At 45.8% G+C, this 14,882-nt stretch overlaps 1 protein-coding gene across 2 annotated transcripts in view; it reads right to left on the reverse strand.

Moving 5' to 3' along the window:
* Positions 1-7,532, reverse strand: part of LOC142651756 (uncharacterized) — a 126,380-nt gene extending 118,848 nt beyond the window's left edge. Inside the window, exon 1 of one of the 2 annotated variants that reach the window (XM_075826813.1) lies at positions 7,395-7,532. The gene's annotated coding sequence lies outside the window, so the exon portion shown is untranslated. The remainder of the gene's footprint in view (positions 1-7,394) is intronic. The other variant, XM_075826814.1, reaches the window with a different exon arrangement.
* Between the last annotated feature and the right edge of the window lie 7,350 nt (positions 7,533-14,882).

A 14,882-nucleotide genomic window follows, 5' to 3' on the forward strand; every position in this document is an offset into this window, starting at 1 on the left:
GGTACTATATGGCGTTATCTATAGGGGGACTGTACGGCGTTATCTAGTGAGGGGGCTGTATGCCGCTAACGCCATACAGGCCCACCTCCCCGCCCCCCGGACAAATGCCACCTATAGTGTGTCCTACAAATACATGCCTTATCGCTGGCAGCGATAGGGTGAAGGGGGGACTGAAAGTACCCTTAAGTTCTGCCGTCTGCACATCTACCAAAAATTGAAAGGAGCGCTGGTTATGTATGCGCACAAGCACGACTTTGGCTCCATTCATTTTGACGGAGGAGGCGAAAGTACCAGGTTTGAGATGGAGAAGTTCAGGGTACTTTCTGTCCCCCGTTCTCCCTGTCAATGCCAGCGATCACACATGTATCCCCTAGTCAGTGGTTAGGGGATACATGTCTGTTGTTTAATGTCAGAGCGGGGAGATACTTCCCTGCTCTGCCGTAGTGTTCAGTTGCGTCCCGCTGTAGCAGTCATAGCGGCTGCTAGCGTAGCCTCCGGACATGGTGGAGTCCCCTCATGTCGCGGTACCCGTTGCAGTCGCTACGGCTGCTACAGCGGTACTTACACGACTGGCTACATGGGCAGACTACAATGATCAAAGTATATAAGCAATACTTACGGGCCAACCTGCATTACATCAAGAAGAAACGAAAGCTGTTTTGTGTACATGTACGGCTTTTTTTTCAGACGTCCGTCTCCGCTCTTCCCCTTGTCATTAATCTCCCTCTTGAATTGGTCTCGGCACGTGTTCCAGCGTGTTTTGACGTTTTCGACTATGATATAAAATAAACCAATCACAGATCAACATTTTAGAAGAGTACATTACTAGATATTAGGAAATGTTGTTTATTATTTGAAAATGATGCTGCAAATTTTTGTGGTTTACGCAACAAATCTGCACCTACATTTGTATATTTGACAGGTAATTCCAACGTTGCAGAAAATCCAGCAGACTTGCCATGTGTACACACGACAGCGTCCGTAACGGCTGAAATGACGTTGCTGGTTTCAGGAGAAAACATCACCCGTAATTTCAGGCGTAAAGGCATTGTCAACGCTATTGCGTATTGTCACCGCTATTGCGGCGTATTTAGCGTGTGTAATAGAGGTCAAACACCCCAGAATTACGTCCGTAATTAGTGTGTGGGAACATACCCTCATAGTGACATGTCACGTTTTGATCGGTGCTGTTCAGAGCCATGAGACCCCCACAATCTCACGTGCACTTCTGCAGCTTCATTTCAGCGATTGGTGGGTGATCCAACTGCCAACAATCAAAACGTCAGGCATGTCATTATGACATGACAGGAGTTCTCTGAAAACGCATCAAGTTGTGAAACTTACCCATGCGCTTCTTTTGCACTTTGGTTGCCTTCTCCCACTCAGGATGCACCTCACTGCAGACCTCCTGCCAGGCAAGATCTTTCATATTCCTGTCTGCATACTCTTCCACCCGCTTATTCCACAGACAGGGCTTGTGCTGGACCAGGATGATTAGTCTCTCTACGTTTATTGAAGCCATGCTGCTCTCTGCTGCTCTCTGCTGCTCTCATGTACTCTCTCCAGACTTCACGACGACAGAAGTCATTCCCGGTCGACGCCTAGCACACTTCCGGACAATCCGCAAACTGCGGATGACACACGGCGGTGTATCCGCAATTTCCACGGGCCCATTGACTTCTATTGGCATGTCCGCACCGCATTTGCGGCCCAAAATAGGACATGTCCGTAGTTTCTGCGGCACGGATGTGCGGACATGCGGAGACCCGTGAAAACACGGATAGTGTGTATGGGCCCATAGAAATGAATGGGTCCGCAATTCTCCCGTGGATTTGCGGGGGAATTGCGGACGCAAAAACACGGTCGTGTGCATGAGGCCTAAGTCCTGCACGGGTCTCCCGTGCAGGCTGGAGCCGGGGCTCTGCTGTCTGATGACAGCTGAGCTCCTGCTCCAACGCCCGCGATCGAAGTTTACTTCGATCACGGCCGTTTGACCCGTTAAATGCCACCGTCAATAGCGACCGCGGCATATAGCTTGGTTTACAGAGGGAGGGAGCTCCCTCCGTCACCCATCGGCAGCCCGCAAATGCAATCGCGGGTCTCCGATAGGTTGTCATGGCAGCCGGGGGCTTGATGAAAGCCCCCAGGTCTGCCCTGGACATATGCCTATTAGGACGCGCCGGAGGCACGTCCTAATAGATTGCCTGTCAGATTTACACCGACAGGCAATAATGCTATGGTATACGAAGTATACCAAAGCATTACAGCAGCGATCTGAAGATCGCACAGTAAAGTCCCCTAGTGGGACTAATGAAATAAATAATAAATGTGAAATAAAGATTAATAAAAATTACAGTAAAAAAAAAAAAAACAAACATTTTTTCCCATAAAAAGTGGTTTTATTTAGTAAAAGTGTCAAAAAAAAAGAAAAAGAAAAGCACACATATATGGTATCGCCGCGACCGTAATGACTCCATTAATAAAGTTAATATGTAATTTAAACCGCAAGGTGAACACCGTCAATAAAAAAACCGCAAAAAACAATGGCGAAATTGCTATTTTTCCAATGCCCCCCAAAAAAGTCATAATAAAAATGAATCAATAAGTGCCATGCACCCCAAAACAGTACCAATCAAAACTATGTCTCGTCCCGCAGAAAACAAGCCCAAAAAAATCACTACATTGATGGAAAAATAAAAAAGTTACGGCTCTTGGAAAGCAACGATGCAAAAACAAATAATTTTAGTTTAACAGTGTTTTTATTGTGCAAAAGTCGTAAAACATAAAAAACCTCTTCATATGTGGTATCGCCGTAATCGTACTGACCCATAGGATAAAGGTAACATGTTATTTACTTCGCACAGTGAACGGCGTCAATTTAAAAACGCATAGAACAATGGCGGAATTTCAGTTTTTTTTTATAATCCCCCCCAAAAAAGTTAATAAAATTATATGTACCCAAAAATGGTGATATTAAAAAGTACAACTAATCCCGCAAAAAACAAGTCCTCATACAGCTATGTAGACGAAAAAATAAAAAAAGGTATAGCTCTTTGAATGCGACTATAGAAAAACTAATAAAATAGCTTGGTCATTAGGGCCTAAAATGGGCTGGTCACTAAGGGGTTAATATGATAAATTTTATTTATTTATATTCTCGTGTTCTACTTTTTTCTTATTTTTACTTCTCTATGGGGGCTGCCATTTTTTTTTTCATCTCTGTACGTGTCGATTAACGACACATACAGAGATGGAATACGGCACATACATCCCCATAGAGAATGCGAACGGGAGCTGTTCCAATCACTGCAGCGTACGCCGTCTGTGTGGGAACGGCGCATGCATCGCTCCCACACAGACCAAAACGCAGCTCGTTCGCAGAGCGAAATCCGGCGCCATTTTCATGTGGACCGGAAGCCGCGGCCGGACAGTAAAATGACGACTTCCGGCCGCAGCTTCCAGCCATATGTTCAAGGAATGGAAGGCGCAAGAAATAGGAGCGGAGGCTGCAGCAGCGGCAGGAGTAGGTAAGTTATGTTCGTATTAGGCTGGATTCACACGAGCACATTACATCCGTAATGGACGGAACGTATTTCGGCCGCAAGTCCCAGACCCAACACACTGCAGGGAGCCGGGCTCCTAGCATCATAGTTATGTACGACGCTATGAGTCCCTGCCTCTCCGTGGAACTACTGTCCCGTACTGAAAACATGATTACAGTACGGGACAGTTGTCCGGCAGCGAGGCAGGGACTCCTAGCGTCGTACATAACTATGATGCTAGGAGCCCGGCTCCCTGCAGTGTGTTCGATCCGGGACTTGCAGCCGAAATGCGTTCTGTCCATTACAGACTTAATGTGCTCGTGTGAATCCAGCCTTATGTTCGTGTATGTTTGTGTTATACTGTCTGCTGAGCACTGTATCTAATCCTCACACAGTGTAAGAGGTTTGAAGATTCAAACCCCTCCTTCTCCTGGCACTAGCCAGAATAAAAGGAGGGGGGATTGTGTGAGGACACTGGAGCGAGTGTGATTACCCCATTGACCATGCTGCTATTTTGGGAACTGCTCCCTCTAGTAGCCAGCACATGGAAATGTTATCAATTAGAATCTGATTTATAATATTTCCTGACTTGTGAAAAAATTAAAACAATGTGTAATAACTTAAATAATAATTGTTTAACTAAAAAAAAAAAAAATTCTAGCGACACATTCCCTTTAAAGTGTAGCTAAACGTTTGACAAACTTCTGACATGTCATAGTGACATGTCAGAAGTTTGGATTGGTGGGGGTCCGAGCACCGAGACCCCCACCAATCGCTAGAACGAAGCAGCCGAAGTGCTCGTGTGAGGGCTCAGCCGCTTCGTGTCGGATTGGCTTTTTCGGGAAAGCCGATGTATCGGAGTACGGGCTCATAGACTTTCTATTGAGTCCGTACACAAATACATTTAATTCCGGAAAAAGCCGAACAGACACGAAGCGGCTGAGCGCTTGCACGAACACTTCAGCTGCTTCGTTCTAGCGATTGGTGGGGGTCTCAGTGCTCGGACCCCCACCAATCCAAACTTCTGACATTTCACTATGACATGTCAAACGTTTAGCTACACTTTAAATGAATTCCTTGGAGGGGGCTCTAACTTTCTAAGGCTATGTTCACACGGGGTATTTTGCCGAGTTTTTTGACGCGGAAACCGCGTCGCAAAACTCGGCAGAATCGGCCCGAGAACGCCTCCCATTGATTTCAATGGGAGGCGTCGGCGTCTTATTCCCGCGAGCAGTAAAACTGCCTCGCGGGAAAAAGAAGCGACATGCCCTATCTTCGGGCGCTTCCGCCTCCGACCTCCCATTGACTTCAATGGGAGGCAGGAGAAAGCGTATATCTCGCTGTTTTATGCCCGCGGCGCTCAATGGCCGCGGGCGAAAAACGGCGCGATAATTGCCGCGAAAATCGGCGTGCAGGGAGAGGAATATCTGCCTCAAAGTTCCAAACGGAATTTTGAGGCAGATATTCCTCCCCCAAAATACTCCGTGTGAACATAGCCTAAAACGTCATTTTGGGGATGTTGACTGTTATGGCACTTCACAGCATCTGTAACGGTCGTCGACGGTGTCCGCAAACCGGCTTTGGAAAATTTGCTCCCCCATAGCGAGTTTGCGCACCATTCATTGTTAGCTCTGCCTTGCGCCCAGCATGCAAGAAATGCACACATTTTGTATCGCTGAAGTCGGCAAATATGTATTCAGGTGTTTACCCAGTGGCATGCACCAGATGTCAAAAAACATCACCTAAACTCACATTGTTTTTCTATTTTTCCTTCCATATTTTAGAAAAAGTAAATATGAGCGATTTTACGGTCACGTGCATGGGGCCTAAGAGTGTGTTCACATCAGCTTTCGGTTTCCGTCAGACCTTTCCGTCGGAGAAACCCATCAACGGAAAGGCAAACGGACCCAATAGCTTCCATTTGCATTATCATAGCTTTTAATGGTAATGCTTTCGCTGCAAATGGTTTGTTTGTTTCCCTGCCGTAAGGTTTGCGTTTTTTTTTGACAGAATCAATAGCACAGTCGACGGAAACCATGAGGGTATGTGCACACACACTAATTACGTCCGTAATTGACGGACGTATTTCGGCTGCAAGTCCCGGACCGAACACAGTGCAGGGAGCCGGGCTCCTAGCATCATAGTTATATACGATGCTAGGAGTTCCTGCCTCTCTGCAGGACAACTGTCCCGTACTGTAATCATGTTTTCAGTACGGGACAGTAGTTCCACGGAGAGGCAGGGACTCCTAGCATCGTACATAAGTATGATGCTAGGAGCCCGGCTCCCTGCACTGTGTTCGGTCCACTACTTGCGGCCGAAATACGTCCGTCAATTCCGGACGTAATTAGTGTGTGTGCACATACCCTTACTATTGAAATCAATGGTAATGCAAACGGAAGCTATGTTTCTGTTGATGGGTTCCTCCAACGGAAATGTCTGACGGAACCCATCAACGGAAACCGAATGCTGATGTGAACACACCCTTATAGGACAACAATTTGCTTTTAAATTGGCATATGGTTAGAACTTGAAAGTGGGCCTGGGCCTTTTTATGTGATAGGTCTCCTTTAAAGAGGCTCTGTCACCAGATTTTGCAACCCCTATCTCCTATTGCAGCAGATCGGCGCTGCAATGTGGATAAGAGTAACGTTTTTGTTTTTTTTTAGAAACGAGCATTTTTGGCCAAGTTATGACCATTTTTATATTTATGTAAATGAGGCTTTCTAAAGTACAACTGGGCGTGTTGAAAAGTAAAAGTACAACTGGGCGTGTTGAAAAGTAAAAGTACATCTGGGCGTTTTTACTTCTTTTACTAGCTGGGCGTTGTGTATAGAAGTATCATCCACTTCTCTTCAGAACGCCCAGCTTCTGGCAGTGCAGACACAGCCGTGTTCTCGAGAGAGATCACGCTGTGACGTCACTCACTTCCTGCCCCAGGTCCTGCATCGTGTCGGACGAGCGAGGACACATCGGCACCAGAGGCTACATTTGATTCTGCAGCAGCATCGGCGTTTGCAGGTAAGTCTTACTGTCAGCGGCTTCCGGTCCACATGAAAATGGCGCCGGATTTCGCTCTATGAACGAGCTTTGTTTTTGTCTGTGTGGGAGCGTTCCAACACAGACGGCGCACGCAACTGAGAATGGAACTGCTCCCGTTCGCATTCTCTATGGGGTTGTATCGACACATACAGAGATAAAAAAAAAAAAAATGGCAGCCCCCATAGAGAGGTAAAAGTCAGCAAACATTAAAGTAAAACATAACACAATTAAATAAAAATTTTGAAAATATTACATTAAATGCAGTATTATAAAAAAAAAAATAAATAATTCATGACACCTTCCTTTTATCCTTTAATAGGACATCATGTTATTTCTACGTCTTGGAAAGCAGAATAACAACCACTGTAGTTAGCAATACACTAATGCAATAACATGGAAGCAGGGGATGTACCGCTGTAAGACTAGGCACAACACGAATTCAGGATTCTGGGAAAGCGTGAAAACCCCTATCACAGCTATATTGCTGGTCACCCAGCTTTCCCAGAAACAGATTTACCTAAGAAACATAAGAGCAGAAGAGCTTTATTTACTGGTGGTTTTATAGGAGGTCAAAACTCACAGCATTTCTCATATAATGTTCACGTGAAAAGAAGTAACACAGGGCCTACACTATTCTATGTTAAACACCAAGCCGGAAGCTCCTGCGACTTCCAGTCAGACACACAGTCCATTTATCGACACAATAACAACGAGGGCATAAAGCGCACGACGCCATACAATAGGTAACATGGAATGCATGGCGCAGACACAACCCTCCAGTACGTGGCTCAGCACACCCCACATACTCACGGTAACAGGCCTGGCGCTCTCACTGACTCGCCATTCCCATGAAACCGAACGCTAGTTCTAGCCAGTATCAGTTTCCTAACGTCATCAGATCCACGTGACCATTCCGGCGCCGACGTCCTCACACGTGACCAGTTCTCGGAAGTTTCCTTATTTTAAGCTGAGTCGATACGAAGGAGAAAAGATGTGGATTTGAAGGAGATGTATGTGTTGTAATGTAAAGGGCATCTAAGGGTTGATTATATGGTCTACTATAAATATAAATGTATAGGTACGCTAGCTGCAGTGTTACATTGTTATTACGCTTTATAATGTAAATCAATGATCAATTTCAGTACCTCTTACAGACCGCTAGATGGCAATATAACAGGGTGGGCCTCATAAAAACTACTACAGACACCAGTGAAGCAGTCTGTGGGCATTCTATCCCCATCTGCTTGTAACTACGGCTTCGGGCCTGTTCACATCAGAGTTGGCTTTCCGTTCCGGGGTTCCGTCTGAGGTTTCCGTCAGGTGAACCCCGCAACGGAAAGTCAAACTGAAACCACAGCTTCCGTTTCCGTCACCATTGATATCAATGGTAACGGAAACATTCCTAATGGTTTCCGTTCGTCACCATTCCGGCAGGTTTCCGTTTTTCCGACTAAATCAATAGCGCAGTCGACTGCGCTATTGATTCCGTCATTAAAACGGAAACCATTAGCAATGTTTCCGTCACCATTGATATCAATGGAGACGGAAGCTGTGGTTTCTGTTTGACTTTCCGTTGCGGGGTTCACCCGACGGAACCCCGGAACGGAAAGCCAACGCTGATGTAAACAGGCCCTTCGTTCACATCCGCGTTGGGGTCCCGTTCTGACGTTCCGTCGGAGGTTTCCGTCAGAACGGGACCCTGAGCAGACACAAACTGACACCGACGGAAACCAGAGGTTTCAGTTTCCATCACCATTGATTTCAATGGTGACGGATCCGGTGCCCATGGTTTCCATTTGTGTCTGTTGTGCACCGGACCTGTAATTTTGCCGGAAGCAATAGCGTAGTCGTTTTCCAGCTTCCCACTACATTATATTGTACAATAAAGGATGCTGTGAAAATCTACAACTTGTCCCGCAAAAAAACAAGCCCTAATACGGTAATATTGATGGAAAAATAAAAAAGTTACGGCTTTTGGAAGGTGGCGAGGAAAAAACAAAAGTGAAAACCTGAAAAATGGCTGCGGCGGTAAGGGGTTAAAGTTTTTTTTTCTAGCGCTGCTTTCCTGAGCGGAAATTTCTCGTGAAGACATATTTAAGACATTTGGAAGAATGATTGTCTGGAGAAAAAAAGGTGAGTGCTACCATTAGCCGTGTGTCATGCCAACTCTAAAGCATCCTGAGACCATTCATGTGTGGGGTTGTTTTTTATCCAAGGGAGTGGGCTCACTCACAATTTTGCCTAAGAACGCTGCCATGAATAAAGAATGGTATCTAAACATCTCTAAGAGCAACTTCTCCCAACGGTCCAGGAGCAATTTGTTGATGAATAATGCTTTTTCCAGTATGATGGAGCACCATGTCACAAGGCAAAAGTGATAACGAAGTGGCTCGGTGAACAAAACATTGAAATTTTGGGTCCAGGGCCAGGAAACTCCCAAGATCTCAATACCATTCGGAACCTGTGGTCAATCCTTAACCCCTTCAGGACCCAGACACTTTTGGACCAAATGACAGCCTAATTTTTTTAATCTGATGTGTGTTACTATATGTGGTAATATTTTGGGAATGCTTTTACCTATCCAAGCGATTCTGAGATTGTTTTCTCGTGACATATTGTACTTTAAGTTAGCGAAAAAATTTGGCCGATATATTCAATATTTTTGTGTGAAAAACACCAAAATTTTGAGAAAATTTGCAAAAAATTAACATTTTCTAAATTCAAATGTATCTGCTTGTAAGACAGCTGGTTATACCACACAAAATAGTTACTAGCTAACATTTCCCATATGTCTACTTTAGATTGGCATCATTTTTTGAACATCCTTTTATTTTTCTAGGACGTTACAAGGCTTATAAGTTTAGCAGCAATTTCTCAAATTTTCAAGAAAATGTCAAAAGCCTATTTTTTTAGGGATTAGTTCAGTTCTGAAGTGGCTTTGAGGGCCTTATATATTAGGAACCCCACAAATCACCCCATTTTAAAAACTGCACCACTTAAAGTATTCAAAACAGCATTTAGAAAGTTTCTTATCCCTTTATGCGTTTCACAGGAATTAAAACAAAGTGGAGGGAAATTTGCAAATTTCATTTTTTTTTGCAGAAATTCCATTTTAATCAATTTTTCCTGTAATACTGAAGGTTTTTACCAGAGAAACACAACTGAATATTTATTGCCCTGATTCTGAAGTTTTTAGAAATATCCCACATGTGGCCCTAGTGTGCTACGGGCCTGAAACAAAAGCCCCAGAAGCAAAGGAGCACCTAGAGGATTTTTGGGTCTTCCTTTTCTTAAATTATATTTCAGGCACCATGTCAGGTTAGAAGAGGTCTTGTGGTGCAAAAATAAAGGAAACACCCGAAAAAGACCCCATTTTGGAAACTACACCGCTTGAGGAATTCATCTAGGGGTGTAGTGAGCATTTTGACCCCACAGGTGTTTCATAGATTTCATTAGAATTGGGCAGTGAAAATGAAAAATTACATTATTTTCCAATAAGATGTAGCTTTAACTCAAAATTTTTATTTTTTTCAACAAATAAATGAGGAAAAGCACCCCAACATTTGTAAAGCAACTTCTCCAGAGTACGGAAATACCAAACATGTGGTCATAAACTGCTGTTTTGGCAAGCGGCAGGACTCGGAAGGGAAGGCATGCCATTTAGCTTTTGGAGAACTGATTTTGCTGGATTGGTTTCTCTGCACCATGTCGCATTTGTAAAGCTCCTAAGGTACCAGTACAGTGGAAACCCCCCAAAAGTGACTCCATTTAGGAAACTACACCCCTTGAGGAATTAATCTAGGTGTGCAGTGAGCATTTTGACCCCACAGGTGTTTCATAGATTTCATTAGAATTGGGCAGTGAAAATTAAAAATTACATTCTTTTCCAATAAGATGTAGCTTTACCTCAAAAAAATATTTTTTTTCAACAAATAAATAATGAAAAGCACCCCAACATTTGTAAAGCAACTTCTGCAGAGTACGGAAATACCAAACATGTGGTCATAAACTGCTGTTTGGGGCAGTGGCGGACACAGACTGCAAAAGGCCCCTGTGCAGATAATGTGCCAGGGCCCCCCCGCCCCCCCCCCCAATACCGACAAAGTTACCTAAACATATATATGCATATAAAAATAAACCTTACTAATAAAAATTATGAAGGAAGATTTATATTGTACATTTTATTACCAGTTTAGAACACAAGTAACACATTTTTTTCCGGGTTAAATTCTTATCTAAACTAAGTCCCTAAATGTGGGCAAAGAAAATGAAAAACCTATACTCACCTCCTCCGGCGCCTCCGTTCCCCCTCCGCAGCCCCTATCCCTTTCTGTGTTTACAAAGCTGCTGTGGTGACGCGCGGTCGATGGCACATGACCGCTGCAGCCAATCAATGCCCTCAACAGCGATTTGCTGTGGAACTACTGTCCTCAGCAGCACACCAATGAGGAGTTATTGGCAGCAGCGGTCACGTGCCATCGGCAGCGCGTCACCAGTGCAGCCTTGTACACTTGTAACACAGACCGAGACAGGAGGATGGGGGCTGCGGCGGGTGAACGGAGGCGAGGGAGGAGGTGAGTATAGTTTTTTTATTTTCTTTGCCCACATTTAGAGACTTAGGTTAAATTGAATCATTGAATATAACACAAAGCACTCATGCAACTGAGATGCAATAATTTAGATGATCTTATCATGCTTAGCTTACTGCACTGTTACCTATCAAGCAGGACTGAATCTCAAGATATCTACAGAGGGGGCTGTATGGCGTTATCTACAGGGGGGACTGTATGGCGCTATCAACAGAGGGGGCTGTATGGCGTTATCTACAGGGGGGACTGTATGGCGCTATCTACAGAGGGGTCTGTATGGCGCTATCTACAGGGGGGTCTGTATGGCGCTATCTACAGGGGGGACTGTATGGCGCTATCTACAGGGGGGACTGTATGGCGCTATCTACAGGGGGGACTGTATGGCGCTATCTACAGGGGGGACTGTATGGCGCTATCTACAGGGGGGACTGTATGGCGCTATCTACAGAGGGGGCTGTATGGCGTTATCTACAGGGGGGCTGTATGGCGTTATCTACAGGGGGCTGTATGGTGTTATCTACAGGGGGGACTTTATGGCGTTATCTACAGTGGGGTCTGTATGGCGTTATCTACAGGGGTTCTGTATGGCGTTCCCTACAGGGGGGGTCTGTAGGGAAAGTCATACAGCCCCCCCCTGTAGGGAACGCCATACAGACCCCCCTTTAGGGAACGCCATACAGACCCCCCTGTAGGGAACGCTATACAGCCCCCCCTGTAGGGAACGCTATACAGCCCCCCCTGTAGGGAACGCCTTACAGCCCCCCCCTGTAGGGAACGCTATACAGCCCCCCCCCTGTAGGGAACGCCATACACCCCCAATCACTCAAAAAAATGCGACCTACAGTGTGAAAAGACAAAAGACATGTATCCCCTATCCACAGGATAGGGGATACATGTGTGATCGCTGGCATTGATAGGGAGAGCGGGGGACCGAAAGTCCCCCGAAGTTCTCCATCACTCACCTCTGACTTCCGGTGTCTGCGCAGCTCAAGTGTGACCGGCGCTCCATTCATTTCTACGGAGCTGCCGACACAGACCCCGGAAGTCCGAGGTTTGTGATGGAGAACTTCAGGGGACTTTCGGTCCCCCGTTCTCCCTATCAATGCCAGCGATCACACACGTATCCCCTATCCTGTGGATAGGGGATACATGTCTTATGTTTAATGGCAGAGCGGGGAGATACTCCCTGCTCTGCCGTAGTGTTCCGTGGCATCGCGCTGTAGCAGCCATAGCGGCAGCTAGCGGAGATTCCGGCCAAGGTGGGGGCCCGTGCCGGCAGGTGACGCGGGCCCCCTCATGCCGCGGCCCCGTAGCAGCCGCTACGGCTGCTATAGCAGTAGTTACGCCCCTGTGTTAGGGGGAGTTCACACTGAGGTTTTTTTCGCGAAAAACGTCAGAAAGTGCCTCCCATTGAAATCCATGAAATTTTTCCTGCGAGCAGTAAAAACCGCATGCGGGAAAAAGAAGCGCAATGCCCTTTCTTCGGGCGTTTCTGTCTCTGACTTCCCATTGACAACAATGGCAGGCAGAAAATGCGTTTTTTGCTGCGTTTCCCTGCCCACGGCCCGATGGCCGAAAAACGCCACAAAAAAACGCAATGAAAAACGCGGGAAGTGTTCTACCGGCAGGTCAAAATATGCCTCAAAATTCCGGAAGGAATTATGAGGCAGATTTTTCTACATAAAAACTTCTCCCTTCTGACATGAACTTTTTAACTTCATCTACCTGTCCTCTGCAGTCTGCACGTCCTCCACTCGTCCTGTGTCTGTCCTCCGCTCATCCTATGAGTTCTCCGGCAGTCCTGACTGTACTGTCCAGCCGCCCGAAGTCTTACGTCGCACCGCCCCCTGTCCTCTCCCCTGCCTGAGCGCTCCTCCTACCACCAGCATCGCCGTCCTGTCCTATTCATCTGTGCCAGATTGGCAGTGCAGTGTAGCGGCTATCACCGGGCCCGGGCACCCGCCCCCTCCCTCCCGATTGGTAGTGCAGTGTGGCGGCTATCACCGGGCCCCCGCCCCCTCCCTCCCCTCATGCCTAGTGTTGTGATGCTACTAGGCATGAGGGGGCCCGTGCCGCCAGGCCTGGTACATAAAATGTAATGTGCCTGTCAGGGCGACACGGGCCCCCCCATGCCGCGGGCCCCGTAGCAGCTGCTACGGCTGCTACTGTGGTAGTTACGCCACTGAACGGGCCCCCTTCCCACGCGGGGCCCTTGTGCAGCTGCACCGGCTGCACATGCGGTATGTCCGCCCCTGGTTTGGGGAAGCGGCAGGTCTCAGAAGGGAAGGCCCGCCATTTAGCTTTTGGAGTACAGATTTTGCTGGTTTGATTTCTCGGCACCATGTCGCATTTGTAAAGCTCCTAAGGTACTAGTACAGTGTTAACCCCCCAAAAGTGACTCCATTTGGGAAACTACACCCCTAAAGGAATTCAACTAGGGGTGTAGTGAGCATTTTGACCCCCCAGGTGTTTCATAGATTTCCTTAGAATTGAACAGTAAACATGAAAAATTTAATTTTTTTTCCACTAAGACGTAGCTTTAGGTAAAAAGGTTTCATTTTCTCATCAAATAAAGGAGAAAAATCACTGTAACATTTGTAAAGCAACTTCTCCAGAGTATGGAAATACCCCATATGTGGTAATAAAGTACTGTATGAATACACATCACGGCTCAGAAGGGAAGGAGCGCCATTTGGCTTTTGGAGAGCAGATTTTGCTGGATTGGTTTTTCTGCGCCATGTCGCTTTTGCAAAGCCCCTTAGGTAGCAGTACAGTGGAAACTACCCAAAAGTGACTGCATTTGGCAAACTACACCCATTGAGGAATTAATCTAGGGGTGTAGTGAGCATTTTGACCCCACAGGTGTTTCATAGATTTCATTAGAATTGGGCAGTGAAAATGAAAAATCACATTATTTTCCAATAAGATGTAGCTTTACCTCAAAATTTTTATTTTTTTCAACAAATAAATGATGAAAAGCACCCCAACATTTGTAAAGCAACTTCTCCAGAGTACGGAAATACCCAACATGTTGTCATAAACTGCTGTTTGGGCAAGCAGCAGGACTCAGAAGGGAAGGCACGCCATTTAGCTTTTGGAGTACAGATTTTGCTGGTTTGATTTCTCGGCACCATGTCGCATTTGTAAAGCTCCTAACGTACAGTGCAAAAAAAGTGACTCCATTTGGCAAACTACACCCATTGAGGAATTCATCTAGGGGGGTAGTGAGCATTTTGACCCCACAGGTGTCTCATATATTTTATTAGAAATGGGCAGTGAAAATGAAAAATTAAATTTTCCAATAAGACGCAGCATTGGTTCAAAATCTTTCATTTTCTCATCAAATAAAGGAGAAAAAGCACCGTAACATTTGTAAAGCAACTTCTTCAGAGTATGTAAATACCCCACATGTGGTCATTAACTGCTATTTGGACACACAGCAAGGCTCTAAAGGGAAGGAGCGCCATTTAGTATTTGGAGTTGAGATTTTACAAGATTCGTTTTTTGACACCATGTTGCATTGAGCTATAGTACCAGTACCGTGGTACCCCCGATAAATTACCCCGTTTTGGAAACTAGATCCCTCAAAGAATTTATCTAGGGGTGTAGTGAGCATTTTGACCGCACAAGTGTTTTGCAAAAATGAGTAAACAATAGATGTTGCAGATTGAAAATTGCTGTTTTCCACAGATATGCCATTTCAGTGCCC

The sequence above is a fragment of the Rhinoderma darwinii genome, chromosome 5, assembly GCF_050947455.1.
Source record: "Rhinoderma darwinii isolate aRhiDar2 chromosome 5, aRhiDar2.hap1, whole genome shotgun sequence".
Lineage (NCBI taxonomy): Eukaryota > Metazoa > Chordata > Amphibia > Anura > Rhinodermatidae > Rhinoderma > Rhinoderma darwinii.